At 54.5% G+C, this 16786-nt stretch overlaps 38 non-coding genes across 38 annotated transcripts; 7 read left to right on the top strand and 31 right to left on the bottom strand.

Annotated features, from left to right (window-relative positions):
- Positions 1 to 392: 392 nt before the first annotated feature.
- Trnai-aau lies at positions 393 to 466 on the bottom strand. Its single transcript has one exon. It is a non-coding gene; the product is annotated as a tRNA-Ile (tRNA).
- Positions 467 to 664: 198 nt separating this feature from the next.
- Positions 665 to 736, bottom strand: Trnae-uuc. Its single transcript has one exon. It is a non-coding gene; the product is annotated as a tRNA-Glu (tRNA).
- A 305-nt stretch (positions 737 to 1041) lies between these two features.
- Trnam-cau lies at positions 1042 to 1114 on the bottom strand. Its single transcript has one exon. It is a non-coding gene; the product is annotated as a tRNA-Met (tRNA).
- Positions 1115 to 1495: 381 nt separating this feature from the next.
- Positions 1496 to 1566, bottom strand: Trnag-gcc. The gene has a single exon. It is a non-coding gene; the product is annotated as a tRNA-Gly (tRNA).
- Positions 1567 to 1908: 342 nt separating this feature from the next.
- Trnag-ucc lies at positions 1909 to 1980 on the top strand. The gene has a single exon. It is a non-coding gene; the product is annotated as a tRNA-Gly (tRNA).
- Positions 1981 to 2590: 610 nt separating this feature from the next.
- Trnai-aau lies at positions 2591 to 2664 on the bottom strand. The gene has a single exon. It is a non-coding gene; the product is annotated as a tRNA-Ile (tRNA).
- A 198-nt stretch (positions 2665 to 2862) lies between these two features.
- On the bottom strand, positions 2863 to 2934 carry Trnae-uuc. Its single transcript has one exon. It is a non-coding gene; the product is annotated as a tRNA-Glu (tRNA).
- A 305-nt stretch (positions 2935 to 3239) lies between these two features.
- Positions 3240 to 3312, bottom strand: Trnam-cau. Its single transcript has one exon. It is a non-coding gene; the product is annotated as a tRNA-Met (tRNA).
- A 381-nt stretch (positions 3313 to 3693) lies between these two features.
- Positions 3694 to 3764, bottom strand: Trnag-gcc. Its single transcript has one exon. It is a non-coding gene; the product is annotated as a tRNA-Gly (tRNA).
- Positions 3765 to 4106: 342 nt separating this feature from the next.
- On the top strand, positions 4107 to 4178 carry Trnag-ucc. The gene has a single exon. It is a non-coding gene; the product is annotated as a tRNA-Gly (tRNA).
- A 610-nt stretch (positions 4179 to 4788) lies between these two features.
- On the bottom strand, positions 4789 to 4862 carry Trnai-aau. The gene has a single exon. It is a non-coding gene; the product is annotated as a tRNA-Ile (tRNA).
- A 198-nt stretch (positions 4863 to 5060) lies between these two features.
- Positions 5061 to 5132, bottom strand: Trnae-uuc. Its single transcript has one exon. It is a non-coding gene; the product is annotated as a tRNA-Glu (tRNA).
- A 305-nt stretch (positions 5133 to 5437) lies between these two features.
- On the bottom strand, positions 5438 to 5510 carry Trnam-cau. Its single transcript has one exon. It is a non-coding gene; the product is annotated as a tRNA-Met (tRNA).
- A 381-nt stretch (positions 5511 to 5891) lies between these two features.
- On the bottom strand, positions 5892 to 5962 carry Trnag-gcc. Its single transcript has one exon. It is a non-coding gene; the product is annotated as a tRNA-Gly (tRNA).
- A 342-nt stretch (positions 5963 to 6304) lies between these two features.
- On the top strand, positions 6305 to 6376 carry Trnag-ucc. Its single transcript has one exon. It is a non-coding gene; the product is annotated as a tRNA-Gly (tRNA).
- A 610-nt stretch (positions 6377 to 6986) lies between these two features.
- On the bottom strand, positions 6987 to 7060 carry Trnai-aau. The gene has a single exon. It is a non-coding gene; the product is annotated as a tRNA-Ile (tRNA).
- Positions 7061 to 7258: 198 nt separating this feature from the next.
- Positions 7259 to 7330, bottom strand: Trnae-uuc. Its single transcript has one exon. It is a non-coding gene; the product is annotated as a tRNA-Glu (tRNA).
- Positions 7331 to 7635: 305 nt separating this feature from the next.
- Positions 7636 to 7708, bottom strand: Trnam-cau. The gene has a single exon. It is a non-coding gene; the product is annotated as a tRNA-Met (tRNA).
- Positions 7709 to 8089: 381 nt separating this feature from the next.
- Positions 8090 to 8160, bottom strand: Trnag-gcc. The gene has a single exon. It is a non-coding gene; the product is annotated as a tRNA-Gly (tRNA).
- A 342-nt stretch (positions 8161 to 8502) lies between these two features.
- Positions 8503 to 8574, top strand: Trnag-ucc. The gene has a single exon. It is a non-coding gene; the product is annotated as a tRNA-Gly (tRNA).
- A 610-nt stretch (positions 8575 to 9184) lies between these two features.
- Positions 9185 to 9258, bottom strand: Trnai-aau. Its single transcript has one exon. It is a non-coding gene; the product is annotated as a tRNA-Ile (tRNA).
- A 198-nt stretch (positions 9259 to 9456) lies between these two features.
- Trnae-uuc lies at positions 9457 to 9528 on the bottom strand. The gene has a single exon. It is a non-coding gene; the product is annotated as a tRNA-Glu (tRNA).
- A 305-nt stretch (positions 9529 to 9833) lies between these two features.
- On the bottom strand, positions 9834 to 9906 carry Trnam-cau. The gene has a single exon. It is a non-coding gene; the product is annotated as a tRNA-Met (tRNA).
- A 381-nt stretch (positions 9907 to 10287) lies between these two features.
- Positions 10288 to 10358, bottom strand: Trnag-gcc. The gene has a single exon. It is a non-coding gene; the product is annotated as a tRNA-Gly (tRNA).
- Positions 10359 to 10700: 342 nt separating this feature from the next.
- On the top strand, positions 10701 to 10772 carry Trnag-ucc. Its single transcript has one exon. It is a non-coding gene; the product is annotated as a tRNA-Gly (tRNA).
- A 610-nt stretch (positions 10773 to 11382) lies between these two features.
- On the bottom strand, positions 11383 to 11456 carry Trnai-aau. The gene has a single exon. It is a non-coding gene; the product is annotated as a tRNA-Ile (tRNA).
- Positions 11457 to 11654: 198 nt separating this feature from the next.
- On the bottom strand, positions 11655 to 11726 carry Trnae-uuc. The gene has a single exon. It is a non-coding gene; the product is annotated as a tRNA-Glu (tRNA).
- Positions 11727 to 12031: 305 nt separating this feature from the next.
- Positions 12032 to 12104, bottom strand: Trnam-cau. Its single transcript has one exon. It is a non-coding gene; the product is annotated as a tRNA-Met (tRNA).
- Positions 12105 to 12485: 381 nt separating this feature from the next.
- Trnag-gcc lies at positions 12486 to 12556 on the bottom strand. The gene has a single exon. It is a non-coding gene; the product is annotated as a tRNA-Gly (tRNA).
- Positions 12557 to 12898: 342 nt separating this feature from the next.
- Trnag-ucc lies at positions 12899 to 12970 on the top strand. Its single transcript has one exon. It is a non-coding gene; the product is annotated as a tRNA-Gly (tRNA).
- A 610-nt stretch (positions 12971 to 13580) lies between these two features.
- Positions 13581 to 13654, bottom strand: Trnai-aau. The gene has a single exon. It is a non-coding gene; the product is annotated as a tRNA-Ile (tRNA).
- A 198-nt stretch (positions 13655 to 13852) lies between these two features.
- Trnae-uuc lies at positions 13853 to 13924 on the bottom strand. The gene has a single exon. It is a non-coding gene; the product is annotated as a tRNA-Glu (tRNA).
- A 305-nt stretch (positions 13925 to 14229) lies between these two features.
- On the bottom strand, positions 14230 to 14302 carry Trnam-cau. The gene has a single exon. It is a non-coding gene; the product is annotated as a tRNA-Met (tRNA).
- A 371-nt stretch (positions 14303 to 14673) lies between these two features.
- On the bottom strand, positions 14674 to 14744 carry Trnag-gcc. The gene has a single exon. It is a non-coding gene; the product is annotated as a tRNA-Gly (tRNA).
- A 342-nt stretch (positions 14745 to 15086) lies between these two features.
- Positions 15087 to 15158, top strand: Trnag-ucc. Its single transcript has one exon. It is a non-coding gene; the product is annotated as a tRNA-Gly (tRNA).
- A 610-nt stretch (positions 15159 to 15768) lies between these two features.
- On the bottom strand, positions 15769 to 15842 carry Trnai-aau. Its single transcript has one exon. It is a non-coding gene; the product is annotated as a tRNA-Ile (tRNA).
- A 198-nt stretch (positions 15843 to 16040) lies between these two features.
- Positions 16041 to 16112, bottom strand: Trnae-uuc. Its single transcript has one exon. It is a non-coding gene; the product is annotated as a tRNA-Glu (tRNA).
- A 305-nt stretch (positions 16113 to 16417) lies between these two features.
- On the bottom strand, positions 16418 to 16490 carry Trnam-cau. The gene has a single exon. It is a non-coding gene; the product is annotated as a tRNA-Met (tRNA).
- Positions 16491 to 16786: the final 296 nt, after the last annotated feature.

Below are 16786 nucleotides of genomic sequence, written 5' to 3'. Positions count from 1 at the left end.
GGCGAGGCGATGGACACACAGCACGCCCCCTTCATTTCACGGTGGCGTCTCCCTGACCGAATCGGGCTGTAGCTCCGAAAACAAAGGAGAAACAAAAATAGGAAGTAAAAGTGCAAATAGTGCCCTGTGTTCCCATGCGCTCACCCGCCCAAGTACTGACAAGGGCCAAAGTTGTTACGCATCGGCAATCGGACATTTTCTTTCATTTTCTCTTTATCGGTTGAGAACCAGTGTATTCAAGATATTATGGCCATTGCCGAGTGAATGCTGTAGCGCTTCCCGACGAGTCGGGTTCGGATCCTCTGTCAACTTCCACGCAGGGTGATGATCTTTTGGACATCACACTCGCCAGCTGAAATCGGCGCTGCCTTTTCGTAGTAGTAAAAGAGTAGTGGCCCGTGGGGGGATCGAACCCACGACCTTCGCGTTATTAGCACGACGCTCTAACCAACTGAGCTAACGGGCCTCGGCAGATGCAGTTGCTCAGCCCTACGCTGGAAACAGGTGGCATGAAGCCATACACCTTTTCTATGGTCGTCGTGTGTCTGCTTCCCTAGTCTATATTCTGCTGACGGTCACGAAACAGTAGCTATATTGCGAGCAGGACGGCAAACGGCTGCTCGGACAGCTCAAACTTGCCACGATTCGTGTGGAAAAAATTCCGTTCCGGTACCGGGAATCGAACCCGGGCCTCCTGGGTGAAAGCCAGGTATCCTAGCCACTAGACCACACCGGATGTGGACGTTTCGTTCGACCGTTCGTACGGTCGCTTGGCGCATTTCGTGTCGAGTGCCGCGTCGGCGCCCCTCTCTCTTTGCGAGCATCTTTGCACATACTGACTGGCAAGGCGCGCACCTCAAACGTCGCAGAGCAATGCTTTTGGCTTCATGCTCTGCTGGGAGAAGAGGAAAAGGGAAGCTGTAAGTAGCAATAACAGGAAGTAAACATTTTCCCGCTGAAGCGTTGAAACGTTGTGGATAACAAACAAGAAATACGTTGGCGCCCTAGCAACAGCACCACCATCAGTCACAGAAAATTAAATGCCCCGGGTGAGGATCGAACTCACGACCTTAAGATTATGAGACTTACGCGCTGCCTACTGCGCTACCGAGGCACGGGTGCACCGCTTGTCCTGGAAACTGGGTAAATACCGTACCCAATATTAGACGTAGAGACACTGTACTTCCTGGATAACGTGTTCTGTTGCTACACGTGCACTGCCGGCCCAGTTGATTGCGGTGCTGCTGCAGCTGTTGCAACGATAGGCAGCACTCCTTGTCGTTAAAGTTCAGAGCCTCGGAGGCACCCGGACCCAGCAACTTGTGAGGCCAGGCCGACGCTAGTCTGTAGAACATGATGCGAGCGTCCTAGTGGGGACCCGCGAGTGCTGCGTTCTCGGTCCTTCTCAAGGGAAATCCAGCTACACATTCTTGTGGATCGTGCATCTCAAGCGCTCAAGCCACGCGGCAGCATCATCGCGGGAAAAGCAAAATGATGCATCGGCCGGGAATCGAACCCGGGCCGCCCGCGTGGCAGGCGAGCATTCTACCACTGAACCACCGATGCTGGGGCCAGCGGTAACTTGACGCTGCTTCCCGAGCAGATGTCTCAAGGGAAAGTGGGACTGCCGTCAAGCGCCGTAGCATTCTGTGGGAAAGATGCTGCAGACGCTGAATCCTGCACTGCACTGCTTAAAAATGCCGCCAGAACGCGGTCCTCTGCGTACTCTTGCGTCGCCGGCGCCCAACTCTTGCCAAAGGATGCGAAATGTGCGCGGATACGCTGTCCGAATGCGTCTGGATGTGCTCCCCTAGCCTGCCTCGAAATGCGCCTGCCAGGTACGATCACCTTCGGCCGCTGCCGACTGGCGGGAAGCCGACACAGCGCGGACGCGCGGCGCTCGCTTGTGCGGTGGTGGTGTAATGGTCAGCATAGTTGCCTTCCAAGCAGTTGATCCGCGTTCGATTCCCGGCCACCGCAGCAGGCTTTTAATTTCGCGTATGAGTACTTTTGCCACGCGCTCTTAAATTATTGTTTTTTCGCCCTCTTACTCGCTGCATACCAGCCCTTAGTGTGTCTCGACTTGTCTCGTGTCTCGACTTGTCTCGACTTTGCTCAGCTGACGCGAGAGCTGACGCTCTCAAATCGGCCTTTATCAAAACGACAAGCACGAGAAACGACTGAGAGAGGTAAGGAGAGGCGAGGCGATGGACACACAGCACGCCCCCTTCATTTCACGGTGGCGTCTCCCTGACCGAATCGGGCTGTAGCTCCGAAAACAAAGGAGAAACAAAAATAGGAAGTAAAAGTGCAAATAGTGCCCTGTGTTCCCATGCGCTCACCCGCCCAAGTACTGACAAGGGCCAAAGTTGTTACGCATCGGCAATCGGACATTTTCTTTCATTTTCTCTTTATCGGTTGAGAACCAGTGTATTCAAGATATTATGGCCATTGCCGAGTGAATGCTGTAGCGCTTCCCGACGAGTCGGGTTCGGATCCTCTGTCAACTTCCACGCAGGGTGATGATCTTTTGGACATCACACTCGCCAGCTGAAATCGGCGCTGCCTTTTCGTAGTAGTAAAAGAGTAGTGGCCCGTGGGGGGATCGAACCCACGACCTTCGCGTTATTAGCACGACGCTCTAACCAACTGAGCTAACGGGCCTCGGCAGATGCAGTTGCTCAGCCCTACGCTGGAAACAGGTGGCATGAAGCCATACACCTTTTCTATGGTCGTCGTGTGTCTGCTTCCCTAGTCTATATTCTGCTGACGGTCACGAAACAGTAGCTATATTGCGAGCAGGACGGCAAACGGCTGCTCGGACAGCTCAAACTTGCCACGATTCGTGTGGAAAAAATTCCGTTCCGGTACCGGGAATCGAACCCGGGCCTCCTGGGTGAAAGCCAGGTATCCTAGCCACTAGACCACACCGGATGTGGACGTTTCGTTCGACCGTTCGTACGGTCGCTTGGCGCATTTCGTGTCGAGTGCCGCGTCGGCGCCCCTCTCTCTTTGCGAGCATCTTTGCACATACTGACTGGCAAGGCGCGCACCTCAAACGTCGCAGAGCAATGCTTTTGGCTTCATGCTCTGCTGGGAGAAGAGGAAAAGGGAAGCTGTAAGTAGCAATAACAGGAAGTAAACATTTTCCCGCTGAAGCGTTGAAACGTTGTGGATAACAAACAAGAAATACGTTGGCGCCCTAGCAACAGCACCACCATCAGTCACAGAAAATTAAATGCCCCGGGTGAGGATCGAACTCACGACCTTAAGATTATGAGACTTACGCGCTGCCTACTGCGCTACCGAGGCACGGGTGCACCGCTTGTCCTGGAAACTGGGTAAATACCGTACCCAATATTAGACGTAGAGACACTGTACTTCCTGGATAACGTGTTCTGTTGCTACACGTGCACTGCCGGCCCAGTTGATTGCGGTGCTGCTGCAGCTGTTGCAACGATAGGCAGCACTCCTTGTCGTTAAAGTTCAGAGCCTCGGAGGCACCCGGACCCAGCAACTTGTGAGGCCAGGCCGACGCTAGTCTGTAGAACATGATGCGAGCGTCCTAGTGGGGACCCGCGAGTGCTGCGTTCTCGGTCCTTCTCAAGGGAAATCCAGCTACACATTCTTGTGGATCGTGCATCTCAAGCGCTCAAGCCACGCGGCAGCATCATCGCGGGAAAAGCAAAATGATGCATCGGCCGGAAATCGAACCCGGGCCGCCCGCGTGGCAGGCGAGCATTCTACCACTGAACCACCGATGCTGGGGCCAGCGGTAACTTGACGCTGCTTCCCGAGCAGATGTCTCAAGGGAAAGTGGGACTGCCGTCAAGCGCCGTAGCATTCTGTGGGAAAGATGCTGCAGACGCTGAATCCTGCACTGCACTGCTTAAAAATGCCGCCAGAACGCGGTCCTCTGCGTACTCTTGCGTCGCCGGCGCCCAACTCTTGCCAAAGGATGCGAAATGTGCGCGGATACGCTGTCCGAATGCGTCTGGATGTGCTCCCCTAGCCTGCCTCGAAATGCGCCTGCCAGGTACGATCACCTTCGGCCGCTGCCGACTGGCGGGAAGCCGACACAGCGCGGACGCGCGGCGCTCGCTTGTGCGGTGGTGGTGTAATGGTCAGCATAGTTGCCTTCCAAGCAGTTGATCCGCGTTCGATTCCCGGCCACCGCAGCAGGCTTTTAATTTCGCGTATGAGTACTTTTGCCACGCGCTCTTAAATTATTGTTTTTTCGCCCTCTTACTCGCTGCATACCAGCCCTTAGTGTGTCTCGACTTGTCTCGTGTCTCGACTTGTCTCGACTTTGCTCAGCTGACGCGAGAGCTGACGCTCTCAAATCGGCCTTTATCAAAACGACAAGCACGAGAAACGACTGAGAGAGGTAAGGAGAGGCGAGGCGATGGACACACAGCACGCCCCCTTCATTTCACGGTGGCGTCTCCCTGACCGAATCGGGCTGTAGCTCCGAAAACAAAGGAGAAACAAAAATAGGAAGTAAAAGTGCAAATAGTGCCCTGTGTTCCCATGCGCTCACCCGCCCAAGTACTGACAAGGGCCAAAGTTGTTACGCATCGGCAATCGGACATTTTCTTTCATTTTCTCTTTATCGGTTGAGAACCAGTGTATTCAAGATATTATGGCCATTGCCGAGTGAATGCTGTAGCGCTTCCCGACGAGTCGGGTTCGGATCCTCTGTCAACTTCCACGCAGGGTGATGATCTTTTGGACATCACACTCGCCAGCTGAAATCGGCGCTGCCTTTTCGTAGTAGTAAAAGAGTAGTGGCCCGTGGGGGGATCGAACCCACGACCTTCGCGTTATTAGCACGACGCTCTAACCAACTGAGCTAACGGGCCTCGGCAGATGCAGTTGCTCAGCCCTACGCTGGAAACAGGTGGCATGAAGCCATACACCTTTTCTATGGTCGTCGTGTGTCTGCTTCCCTAGTCTATATTCTGCTGACGGTCACGAAACAGTAGCTATATTGCGAGCAGGACGGCAAACGGCTGCTCGGACAGCTCAAACTTGCCACGATTCGTGTGGAAAAAATTCCGTTCCGGTACCGGGAATCGAACCCGGGCCTCCTGGGTGAAAGCCAGGTATCCTAGCCACTAGACCACACCGGATGTGGACGTTTCGTTCGACCGTTCGTACGGTCGCTTGGCGCATTTCGTGTCGAGTGCCGCGTCGGCGCCCCTCTCTCTTTGCGAGCATCTTTGCACATACTGACTGGCAAGGCGCGCACCTCAAACGTCGCAGAGCAATGCTTTTGGCTTCATGCTCTGCTGGGAGAAGAGGAAAAGGGAAGCTGTAAGTAGCAATAACAGGAAGTAAACATTTTCCCGCTGAAGCGTTGAAACGTTGTGGATAACAAACAAGAAATACGTTGGCGCCCTAGCAACAGCACCACCATCAGTCACAGAAAATTAAATGCCCCGGGTGAGGATCGAACTCACGACCTTAAGATTATGAGACTTACGCGCTGCCTACTGCGCTACCGAGGCACGGGTGCACCGCTTGTCCTGGAAACTGGGTAAATACCGTACCCAATATTAGACGTAGAGACACTGTACTTCCTGGATAACGTGTTCTGTTGCTACACGTGCACTGCCGGCCCAGTTGATTGCGGTGCTGCTGCAGCTGTTGCAACGATAGGCAGCACTCCTTGTCGTTAAAGTTCAGAGCCTCGGAGGCACCCGGACCCAGCAACTTGTGAGGCCAGGCCGACGCTAGTCTGTAGAACATGATGCGAGCGTCCTAGTGGGGACCCGCGAGTGCTGCGTTCTCGGTCCTTCTCAAGGGAAATCCAGCTACACATTCTTGTGGATCGTGCATCTCAAGCGCTCAAGCCACGCGGCAGCATCATCGCGGGAAAAGCAAAATGATGCATCGGCCGGGAATCGAACCCGGGCCGCCCGCGTGGCAGGCGAGCATTCTACCACTGAACCACCGATGCTGGGGCCAGCGGTAACTTGACGCTGCTTCCCGAGCAGATGTCTCAAGGGAAAGTGGGACTGCCGTCAAGCGCCGTAGCATTCTGTGGGAAAGATGCTGCAGACGCTGAATCCTGCACTGCACTGCTTAAAAATGCCGCCAGAACGCGGTCCTCTGCGTACTCTTGCGTCGCCGGCGCCCAACTCTTGCCAAAGGATGCGAAATGTGCGCGGATACGCTGTCCGAATGCGTCTGGATGTGCTCCCCTAGCCTGCCTCGAAATGCGCCTGCCAGGTACGATCACCTTCGGCCGCTGCCGACTGGCGGGAAGCCGACACAGCGCGGACGCGCGGCGCTCGCTTGTGCGGTGGTGGTGTAATGGTCAGCATAGTTGCCTTCCAAGCAGTTGATCCGCGTTCGATTCCCGGCCACCGCAGCAGGCTTTTAATTTCGCGTATGAGTACTTTTGCCACGCGCTCTTAAATTATTGTTTTTTCGCCCTCTTACTCGCTGCATACCAGCCCTTAGTGTGTCTCGACTTGTCTCGTGTCTCGACTTGTCTCGACTTTGCTCAGCTGACGCGAGAGCTGACGCTCTCAAATCGGCCTTTATCAAAACGACAAGCACGAGAAACGACTGAGAGAGGTAAGGAGAGGCGAGGCGATGGACACACAGCACGCCCCCTTCATTTCACGGTGGCGTCTCCCTGACCGAATCGGGCTGTAGCTCCGAAAACAAAGGAGAAACAAAAATAGGAAGTAAAAGTGCAAATAGTGCCCTGTGTTCCCATGCGCTCACCCGCCCAAGTACTGACAAGGGCCAAAGTTGTTACGCATCGGCAATCGGACATTTTCTTTCATTTTCTCTTTATCGGTTGAGAACCAGTGTATTCAAGATATTATGGCCATTGCCGAGTGAATGCTGTAGCGCTTCCCGACGAGTCGGGTTCGGATCCTCTGTCAACTTCCACGCAGGGTGATGATCTTTTGGACATCACACTCGCCAGCTGAAATCGGCGCTGCCTTTTCGTAGTAGTAAAAGAGTAGTGGCCCGTGGGGGGATCGAACCCACGACCTTCGCGTTATTAGCACGACGCTCTAACCAACTGAGCTAACGGGCCTCGGCAGATGCAGTTGCTCAGCCCTACGCTGGAAACAGGTGGCATGAAGCCATACACCTTTTCTATGGTCGTCGTGTGTCTGCTTCCCTAGTCTATATTCTGCTGACGGTCACGAAACAGTAGCTATATTGCGAGCAGGACGGCAAACGGCTGCTCGGACAGCTCAAACTTGCCACGATTCGTGTGGAAAAAATTCCGTTCCGGTACCGGGAATCGAACCCGGGCCTCCTGGGTGAAAGCCAGGTATCCTAGCCACTAGACCACACCGGATGTGGACGTTTCGTTCGACCGTTCGTACGGTCGCTTGGCGCATTTCGTGTCGAGTGCCGCGTCGGCGCCCCTCTCTCTTTGCGAGCATCTTTGCACATACTGACTGGCAAGGCGCGCACCTCAAACGTCGCAGAGCAATGCTTTTGGCTTCATGCTCTGCTGGGAGAAGAGGAAAAGGGAAGCTGTAAGTAGCAATAACAGGAAGTAAACATTTTCCCGCTGAAGCGTTGAAACGTTGTGGATAACAAACAAGAAATACGTTGGCGCCCTAGCAACAGCACCACCATCAGTCACAGAAAATTAAATGCCCCGGGTGAGGATCGAACTCACGACCTTAAGATTATGAGACTTACGCGCTGCCTACTGCGCTACCGAGGCACGGGTGCACCGCTTGTCCTGGAAACTGGGTAAATACCGTACCCAATATTAGACGTAGAGACACTGTACTTCCTGGATAACGTGTTCTGTTGCTACACGTGCACTGCCGGCCCAGTTGATTGCGGTGCTGCTGCAGCTGTTGCAACGATAGGCAGCACTCCTTGTCGTTAAAGTTCAGAGCCTCGGAGGCACCCGGACCCAGCAACTTGTGAGGCCAGGCCGACGCTAGTCTGTAGAACATGATGCGAGCGTCCTAGTGGGGACCCGCGAGTGCTGCGTTCTCGGTCCTTCTCAAGGGAAATCCAGCTACACATTCTTGTGGATCGTGCATCTCAAGCGCTCAAGCCACGCGGCAGCATCATCGCGGGAAAAGCAAAATGATGCATCGGCCGGGAATCGAACCCGGGCCGCCCGCGTGGCAGGCGAGCATTCTACCACTGAACCACCGATGCTGGGGCCAGCGGTAACTTGACGCTGCTTCCCGAGCAGATGTCTCAAGGGAAAGTGGGACTGCCGTCAAGCGCCGTAGCATTCTGTGGGAAAGATGCTGCAGACGCTGAATCCTGCACTGCACTGCTTAAAAATGCCGCCAGAACGCGGTCCTCTGCGTACTCTTGCGTCGCCGGCGCCCAACTCTTGCCAAAGGATGCGAAATGTGCGCGGATACGCTGTCCGAATGCGTCTGGATGTGCTCCCCTAGCCTGCCTCGAAATGCGCCTGCCAGGTACGATCACCTTCGGCCGCTGCCGACTGGCGGGAAGCCGACACAGCGCGGACGCGCGGCGCTCGCTTGTGCGGTGGTGGTGTAATGGTCAGCATAGTTGCCTTCCAAGCAGTTGATCCGCGTTCGATTCCCGGCCACCGCAGCAGGCTTTTAATTTCGCGTATGAGTACTTTTGCCACGCGCTCTTAAATTATTGTTTTTTCGCCCTCTTACTCGCTGCATACCAGCCCTTAGTGTGTCTCGACTTGTCTCGTGTCTCGACTTGTCTCGACTTTGCTCAGCTGACGCGAGAGCTGACGCTCTCAAATCGGCCTTTATCAAAACGACAAGCACGAGAAACGACTGAGAGAGGTAAGGAGAGGCGAGGCGATGGACACACAGCACGCCCCCTTCATTTCACGGTGGCGTCTCCCTGACCGAATCGGGCTGTAGCTCCGAAAACAAAGGAGAAACAAAAATAGGAAGTAAAAGTGCAAATAGTGCCCTGTGTTCCCATGCGCTCACCCGCCCAAGTACTGACAAGGGCCAAAGTTGTTACGCATCGGCAATCGGACATTTTCTTTCATTTTCTCTTTATCGGTTGAGAACCAGTGTATTCAAGATATTATGGCCATTGCCGAGTGAATGCTGTAGCGCTTCCCGACGAGTCGGGTTCGGATCCTCTGTCAACTTCCACGCAGGGTGATGATCTTTTGGACATCACACTCGCCAGCTGAAATCGGCGCTGCCTTTTCGTAGTAGTAAAAGAGTAGTGGCCCGTGGGGGGATCGAACCCACGACCTTCGCGTTATTAGCACGACGCTCTAACCAACTGAGCTAACGGGCCTCGGCAGATGCAGTTGCTCAGCCCTACGCTGGAAACAGGTGGCATGAAGCCATACACCTTTTCTATGGTCGTCGTGTGTCTGCTTCCCTAGTCTATATTCTGCTGACGGTCACGAAACAGTAGCTATATTGCGAGCAGGACGGCAAACGGCTGCTCGGACAGCTCAAACTTGCCACGATTCGTGTGGAAAAAATTCCGTTCCGGTACCGGGAATCGAACCCGGGCCTCCTGGGTGAAAGCCAGGTATCCTAGCCACTAGACCACACCGGATGTGGACGTTTCGTTCGACCGTTCGTACGGTCGCTTGGCGCATTTCGTGTCGAGTGCCGCGTCGGCGCCCCTCTCTCTTTGCGAGCATCTTTGCACATACTGACTGGCAAGGCGCGCACCTCAAACGTCGCAGAGCAATGCTTTTGGCTTCATGCTCTGCTGGGAGAAGAGGAAAAGGGAAGCTGTAAGTAGCAATAACAGGAAGTAAACATTTTCCCGCTGAAGCGTTGAAACGTTGTGGATAACAAACAAGAAATACGTTGGCGCCCTAGCAACAGCACCACCATCAGTCACAGAAAATTAAATGCCCCGGGTGAGGATCGAACTCACGACCTTAAGATTATGAGACTTACGCGCTGCCTACTGCGCTACCGAGGCACGGGTGCACCGCTTGTCCTGGAAACTGGGTAAATACCGTACCCAATATTAGACGTAGAGACACTGTACTTCCTGGATAACGTGTTCTGTTGCTACACGTGCACTGCCGGCCCAGTTGATTGCGGTGCTGCTGCAGCTGTTGCAACGATAGGCAGCACTCCTTGTCGTTAAAGTTCAGAGCCTCGGAGGCACCCGGACCCAGCAACTTGTGAGGCCAGGCCGACGCTAGTCTGTAGAACATGATGCGAGCGTCCTAGTGGGGACCCGCGAGTGCTGCGTTCTCGGTCCTTCTCAAGGGAAATCCAGCTACACATTCTTGTGGATCGTGCATCTCAAGCGCTCAAGCCACGCGGCAGCATCATCGCGGGAAAAGCAAAATGATGCATCGGCCGGGAATCGAACCCGGGCCGCCCGCGTGGCAGGCGAGCATTCTACCACTGAACCACCGATGCTGGGGCCAGCGGTAACTTGACGCTGCTTCCCGAGCAGATGTCTCAAGGGAAAGTGGGACTGCCGTCAAGCGCCGTAGCATTCTGTGGGAAAGATGCTGCAGACGCTGAATCCTGCACTGCACTGCTTAAAAATGCCGCCAGAACGCGGTCCTCTGCGTACTCTTGCGTCGCCGGCGCCCAACTCTTGCCAAAGGATGCGAAATGTGCGCGGATACGCTGTCCGAATGCGTCTGGATGTGCTCCCCTAGCCTGCCTCGAAATGCGCCTGCCAGGTACGATCACCTTCGGCCGCTGCCGACTGGCGGGAAGCCGACACAGCGCGGACGCGCGGCGCTCGCTTGTGCGGTGGTGGTGTAATGGTCAGCATAGTTGCCTTCCAAGCAGTTGATCCGCGTTCGATTCCCGGCCACCGCAGCAGGCTTTTAATTTCGCGTATGAGTACTTTTGCCACGCGCTCTTAAATTATTGTTTTTTCGCCCTCTTACTCGCTGCATACCAGCCCTTAGTGTGTCTCGACTTGTCTCGTGTCTCGACTTGTCTCGACTTTGCTCAGCTGACGCGAGAGCTGACGCTCTCAAATCGGCCTTTATCAAAACGACAAGCACGAGAAACGACTGAGAGAGGTAAGGAGAGGCGAGGCGATGGACACACAGCACGCCCCCTTCATTTCACGGTGGCGTCTCCCTGACCGAATCGGGCTGTAGCTCCGAAAACAAAGGAGAAACAAAAATAGGAAGTAAAAGTGCAAATAGTGCCCTGTGTTCCCATGCGCTCACCCGCCCAAGTACTGACAAGGGCCAAAGTTGTTACGCATCGGCAATCGGACATTTTCTTTCATTTTCTCTTTATCGGTTGAGAACCAGTGTATTCAAGATATTATGGCCATTGCCGAGTGAATGCTGTAGCGCTTCCCGACGAGTCGGGTTCGGATCCTCTGTCAACTTCCACGCAGGGTGATGATCTTTTGGACATCACACTCGCCAGCTGAAATCGGCGCTGCCTTTTCGTAGTAGTAAAAGAGTAGTGGCCCGTGGGGGGATCGAACCCACGACCTTCGCGTTATTAGCACGACGCTCTAACCAACTGAGCTAACGGGCCTCGGCAGATGCAGTTGCTCAGCCCTACGCTGGAAACAGGTGGCATGAAGCCATACACCTTTTCTATGGTCGTCGTGTGTCTGCTTCCCTAGTCTATATTCTGCTGACGGTCACGAAACAGTAGCTATATTGCGAGCAGGACGGCAAACGGCTGCTCGGACAGCTCGAACTTGCCACGATTCGTGTGGAAAAAATTCCGTTCCGGTACCGGGAATCGAACCCGGGCCTCCTGGGTGAAAGCCAGGTATCCTAGCCACTAGACCACACCGGATGTGGACGTTTCGTTCGACCGTTCGTACGGTCGCTTGGTGCATTTCGTGTCGAGTGCCGCGTCGGCGCCCCTCTCTCTTTGCGAGCATCTTTGCACATACTGACTGGCAAGGCGCGCACCTCAAACGTCGCAGAGCAATGCTTTTGGCTTCATGCTCTGCTGGGAGAAGAGGAAAAGGGAAGCTGTAAGTAGCAATAACAGGAAGTAAACATTTTCCCGCTGAAGCGTTGAAACGTTGTGGATAACAAACAAGAAATACGTTGGCGCCCTAGCAACAGCACCACCATCAGTCACAGAAAATTAAATGCCCCGGGTGAGGATCGAACTCACGACCTTAAGATTATGAGACTTACGCGCTGCCTACTGCGCTACCGAGGCACGGGTGCACCGCTTGTCCTGGAAACTGGGTAAATACCGTACCCAATATTAGACGTAGAGACACTGTACTTCCTGGATAACGTGTTCTGTTGCTACACGTGCACTGCCGGCCCAGTTGATTGCGGTGCTGCTGCAGCTGTTGCAACGATAGGCAGCACTCCTTGTCGTTAAAGTTCAGAGCCTCGGAGGCACCCGGACCCAGCAACTTGTGAGGCCAGGCCGACGCTAGTCTGTAGAACATGATGCGAGCGTCCTAGTGGGGACCCGCGAGTGCTGCGTTCTCGGTCCTTCTCAAGGGAAATCCAGCTACACATTCTTGTGGATCGTGCATCTCAAGCGCTCAAGCCACGCGGCAGCATCATCGCGGGAAAAGCAAAATGATGCATCGGCCGGGAATCGAACCCGGGCCGCCCGCGTGGCAGGCGAGCATTCTACCACTGAACCACCGATGCTGGGGCCAGCGGTAACTTGACGCTGCTTCCCGAGCAGATGTCTCAAGGGAAAGTGGGACTGCCGTCAAGCGCCGTAGCATTCTGTGGGAAAGATGCTGCAGACGCTGAATCCTGCACTGCACTGCTTAAAAATGCCGCCAGAACGCGGTCCTCTGCGTACTCTTGCGTCGCCGGCGCCCAATTCTTGCCAAAGGATGCGAAATGTGCGCGGATACGCTGTCCGAATGCGTCTGGATGTGCTCCCCTAGCCTGCCTCGAAATGCGCCTGCCAGGTACGATCACCTTCGGCCGCTGCCGACTGGCGGGAAGCCGACACAGCGCGGACGCGCGGCGCTCGCTTGTGCGGTGGTGGTGTAATGGTCAGCATAGTTGCCTTCCAAGCAGTTGATCCGCGTTCGATTCCCGGCCACCGCAGCAGGCTTTTAATTTCGCGTATGAGTACTTTTGCCACGCGCTCTTAAATTATTGTTTTTTCGCCCTCTTACTCGCTGCATACCAGCCCTTAGTGTGTCTCGACTTGTCTCGTGTCTCGACTTGTCTCGACTTTGCTCAGCTGACGCGAGAGCTGACGCTCTCAAATCGGCCTTTATCAAAACGACAAGCACGAGAAACGACTGAGAGAGGTAAGGAGAGGCGAGGCGATGGACACACAGCACGCCCCCTTCATTTCACGGTGGCGTCTCCCTGACCGAATCGGGCTGTAGCTCCGAAAACAAAGGAGAAACAAAAATAGGAAGTAAAAGTGCAAATAGTGCCCTGTGTTCCCATGCGCTCACCCGCCCAAGTACTGACAAGGGCCAAAGTTGTTACGCATCGGCAATCGGACATTTTCTTTCATTTTCTCTTTATCGGTTGAGAACCAGTGTATTCAAGATATTATGGCCATTGCCGAGTGAATGCTGTAGCGCTTCCCGACGAGTCGGGTTCGGATCCTCTGTCAACTTCCACGCAGGGTGATGATCTTTTGGTCATCACACTCGCCAGCTGAAATCGGCGCTGCCTTTTCGTAGTAGTAAAAGAGTAGTGGCCCGTGGGGGGATCGAACCCACGACCTTCGCGTTATTAGCACGACGCTCTAACCAACTGAGCTAACGGGCCTCGGCAGATGCAGCTGCTCAGCCCTACGCTGGAAACAGGTGGCATGAAGCCATACACCATTTCTATGGTCGTCGTGTGTCTGCTTCCCTAGTCTATATTCTGCTGACGGTCACGAAACAGTAGCTATATTGCGAGCAGGACGGCAAACGGCTGCTCGGACAGCTCAAACTTGCCACGATTCGTGTGGAAAAAATTCCGTTCCGGTACCGGGAATCGAACCCGGGCCTCCTGGGTGAAAGCCAGGTATCCTAGCCACTAGACCACACCGGATGTGGACGTTTCGTTCGACCGTTCGTACGGTCGCTTGGCGCATTTCGTGTCGAGTGCCGCGTCGGCGCCCCTCTCTCTTTGCGAGCATCTTTGCACATACTGACTGGCAAGGCGCGCACCTCAAACGCCGCAGAGCAATGCTTTTGGCTTCATGCTCTGCTGGGAGAAGAGGAAAAGGGAAGCTGTAAGTAGCAATAACAGGAAGTAAACATTTTCCCGCTGAAGCGTTGAAACGTTGTGGATAACAAACAAGAAATACGTTGGCGCCCTAGCAACAGCACCACCATCAGTCACAGAAAATTAAATGCCCCGGGTGAGGATCGAACTCACGACCTTAAGATTATGAGACTTACGCGCTGCCTACTGCGCTACCGAGGCACGGGTGCACCGCTTGTCCTGGAAACTGGGTAAATACCGTACCCAATATTAGACGTAGAGACACTGTACTTCCTGGATAACGTGTTCTGTTGCTACACGTGCACTGCCGGCCCAGTTGATTGCGGTGCTGCTGCAGCTGTTGCAACGATAGGCAGCACTCCTTGTCGTTAAAGTTCAGAGCCTCGGAGGCACCCGGACCCAGCAACTTGTGAGGCCAGGCCGACGCTAGTCTGTAGAAGCGTCCTAGTGGGGACCCGCGAGTGCTGCGTTCTCGGTCCTTCTCAAGGGAAATCCAGCTACACATTCTTGTGGATCGTGCATCTCAAGCGCTCAAGCCACGCGGCAGCATCATCGCGGGAAAAGCAAAATGATGCATCGGCCGGGAATCGAACCCGGGCCGCCCGCGTGGCAGGCGAGCATTCTACCACTGAACCACCGATGCTGGGGCCAGCGGTAACTTGACGCTGCTTCCCGAGCAGATGTCTCAAGGGAAAGTGGGACTGCCGTCAAGCGCCGTAGCATTCTGTGGGAAAGATGCTGCAGACGCTGAATCCTGCACTGCACTGCTTAAAAATGCCGCCAGAACGCGGTCCTCTGCGTACTCTTGCGTCGCCGGCGCCCAACTCTTGCCAAAGGATGCGAAATGTGCGCGGATACGCTGTCCGAATGCGTCTGGATGTGCTCCCCTAGCCTGCCTCGAAATGCGCCTGCCAGGTACGATCACCTTCGGCCGCTGCCGACTGGCGGGAAGCCGACACAGCGCGGACGCGCGGCGCTCGCTTGTGCGGTGGTGGTGTAATGGTCAGCATAGTTGCCTTCCAAGCAGTTGATCCGCGTTCGATTCCCGGCCACCGCAGCAGGCTTTTAATTTCGCGTATGAGTACTTTTGCCACGCGCTCTTAAATTATTGTTTTTTCGCCCTCTTACTCGCTGCATACCAGCCCTTAGTGTGTCTCGACTTGTCTCGTGTCTCGACTTGTCTCGACTTTGCTCAGCTGACGCGAGAGCTGACGCTCTCAAATCGGCCTTTATCAAAACGACAAGCACGAGAAACGACTGAGAGAGGTAAGGAGAGGCGAGGCGATGGACACACAGCACGCCCCCTTCATTTCACGGTGGCGTCTCCCTGACCGAATCGGGCTGTAGCTCCGAAAACAAAGGAGAAACAAAAATAGGAAGTAAAAGTGCAAATAGTGCCCTGTGTTCCCATGCGCTCACCCGCCCAAGTACTGACAAGGGCCAAAGTTGTTACGCATCGGCAATCGGACATTTTCTTTCATTTTCTCTTTATCGGTTGAGAACCAGTGTATTCAAGATATTATGGCCATTGCCGAGTGAATGCTGTAGCGCTTCCCGACGAGTCGGGTTCGGATCCTCTGTCAACTTCCACGCAGGGTGATGATCTTTTGGACATCACACTCGCCAGCTGAAATCGGCGCTGCCTTTTCGTAGTAGTAAAAGAGTAGTGGCCCGTGGGGGGATCGAACCCACGACCTTCGCGTTATTAGCACGACGCTCTAACCAACTGAGCTAACGGGCCTCGGCAGATGCAGTTGCTCAGCCCTACGCTGGAAACAGGTGGCATGAAGCCATACACCTTTTCTATGGTCGTCGTGTGTCTGCTTCCCTAGTCTATATTCTGCTGACGGTCACGAAACAGTAGCTATATTGCGAGCAGGACGGCAAACGGCTGCTCGGACAGCTCGAACTTGCCACGATTCGTGTGGAAAAAATTCCGTTCCGGTACCGGGAATCGAACCCGGGCCTCCTGGGTGAAAGCCAGGTATCCTAGCCACTAGACCACACCGGATGTGGACGTTTCGTTCGACCGTTCGTACGGTCGCTTGGCGCATTTCGTGTCGAGTGCCGCGTCGGCGCCCCTCTCTCTTTGCGAGCATCTTTGCACATACTGACTGGCAAGGCGCGCACCTCAAACGTCGCAGAGCAATGCTTTTGGCTTCATGCTCTGCTGGGAGAAGAGGAAAAGGGAAGCTGTAAGTAGCAATAACAGGAAGTAAACATTTTCCCGCTGAAGCGTTGAAACGTTGTGGATAACAAACAAGAAATACGTTGGCGCCCTAGCAACAGCACCACCATCAGTCACAGAAAATTAAATGCCCCGGGTGAGGATCGAACTCACGACCTTAAGATTATGAGACTTACGCGCTGCCTACTGCGCTACCGAGGCACGGGTGCACCGCTTGTCCTGGAAACTGGGTAAATACCGTACCCAATATTAGACGTAGAGACACTGTACTTCCTGGATAACGTGTTCTGTTGCTACACGTGCACTGCCGGCCCAGTTGATTGCGGTGCTGCTGCAGCTGTTGCAACGATAGGCAGCACTCCTTGTCGTTAAAGTTCAGAGCCTCGGAGGCACCCGGACCCAGCAACTTGTGAGGCCAGGCCGACGCTAGTCTGTAGAACATGATGCGAGCGTCCTAGTGGGGACCCGCGAGTGCTGCGTTCTCGGTCCTTCTCAAG

Source organism: Schistocerca piceifrons, unplaced genomic scaffold (assembly GCF_021461385.2).
Source record: "Schistocerca piceifrons isolate TAMUIC-IGC-003096 unplaced genomic scaffold, iqSchPice1.1 HiC_scaffold_568, whole genome shotgun sequence".
NCBI lineage: Eukaryota > Metazoa > Arthropoda > Insecta > Orthoptera > Acrididae > Schistocerca > Schistocerca piceifrons.
This window is presented reverse-complemented; position numbering and strand designations above follow the sequence as displayed.